Here is a 1914-nt window from a genome sequence, read left to right on the forward strand (position 1 = left end):
CAATCAATGTAATTCACCACATTAACAAATTGAAAAGTAAAAGCCATATGATTATCTCAATAGATGCAGAGGAAGCCTTTGACAAAATTCAACATCCATTTATGATAAAAACTCCAGAAAACAGGAATAGAAGGAACATACCTCAACATAATAAAAGCTATATATGACAAACTCTCAGCAAACAGTATCCTCAATGGTGAAAAATTGAAAGCATTTCCCCTAAAGTCAGAATAAGACAAGGGTGTCCACTTTCACCACTACTATTCAACATAGTTTTGGAAGTTTTGGCCCTAGCAATCAGAGCAGAAAAAGAAATAAAAGGAATCCAAATTGGAAAAGAACAAGTAAAACTCTCACTGTTTGCAGATGACATGATCCTCTACATAGAAAACCCTAAAGACTCCCAGAAAATTACTAGAGCTAATCAAAGAATATAGTAAAGTTGCAGGATATAAAATCAACACACAGAAATCCCTTGCATTCCTATACACTAATAATGAGAAAATAGAAAGAGAAATTAAAGAAACAATTCCATTCACCATTGCAACGAAAAGAATAAAATACTTAGGAATATATCTACCTAAAGAAACTAAAGACCTATATATAGAAAACTATAAAACACTGGTGAAAGAAATCAAAGAGGACACTAATAGATAGAGAAATATACCATGTTCATGGGTCAGAAGAATCAATATAGTGAAAATGAGTATACTACCCAAAGCAATCTATAAATTCACTGCAATCCCTATCAAGCTACCAACGGTATTTTTCACAGAGCTAGAATAAATAATTTCACAATTTGTATGGAAATACAAAAAACCTCGAATAGCCAAAGCAATCTTGAGAAAGAAGAATGGAACTGGAGGAATCAACCTGCCTGACTTCAGGCTCTACTACAAAGCCACAGTCTTCAAGACTGTATGGTACTGGCACAAAGACAGAAATATAGATCAATGGAACAAAGTAGAAAGCCCAGAGGTAAATCCACGCACCTATGGACACCTTATCTTTGACAAAGGAGGCAAGAATATACAATGGAGAAAAGACGATCTCTTTAACAAGTGGTGCTGGGAAAACTGGTCAACCACTTGTAAAAGAATGAAACTAGAACACTTTCTAACACCATACACCAAAATAAACTCAAAATGGATTAAAGATCTAAATGTAAGACCAGAAACTATAAAACTTCTAGAGGACAACATAGGCAAAACATTCTCTGACATAAATCACAGCAGGATCCTCTATGACCCACCTCCCAGAATATTGGAAATAAAAGCAAAAATAAACAAATGGGACCTAATTAAACTTAAAAGCTTCTTCACAACAAAGGAAACTATAAGCAAGGTGAAAAGACAGCCTTCAGAATGGGAGAAAATAATAGCAAATGAAGCAACAGACAAAGAATTAATCTCAAAAATATACAAGCAACTCCTGCAGCTCAATTCCAGAAAAATAAATGACCCAATCAAAAATGGGCCAAAGAACTAAATAGACATTTCTCCAAAGAAGACATACAGATGGCTAACAAACACATGAAAAGATGCTCAACATCACTCATTATCAGAGAAATGCAAATCAAAACCACAATGAGGTACCATTTCATGCCAGTCAGAATGGCTGCGATCCAAAAGTCTACAAGCAAAAATGCTGGAGAGGGTGTGGAGAAAAGGGAACCCTCTTACACTGTTGGTGGGAATGCAAACTAGTACAGCCACTATGGAGAACAGTGTGAAGATTCCTTAAAAAACTGGAAATAGAATGGCCATATGACCCAGCAATCCCACTACTGGGCATACACACCGAGGAAACCAGAATTGAAAGAGACACGTGTATCCCAGTGTTCATTGCAGCACTGTTTATAATAGCCAGGACATGGAAGCAACCTAGATGTCCATCAGCAGATGAATGGATAAG

Source organism: Bos taurus, chromosome 8, assembly GCF_002263795.3.
Source record: "Bos taurus isolate L1 Dominette 01449 registration number 42190680 breed Hereford chromosome 8, ARS-UCD2.0, whole genome shotgun sequence".
Classification (NCBI taxonomy): Eukaryota; Metazoa; Chordata; class Mammalia; order Artiodactyla; family Bovidae; genus Bos; species Bos taurus.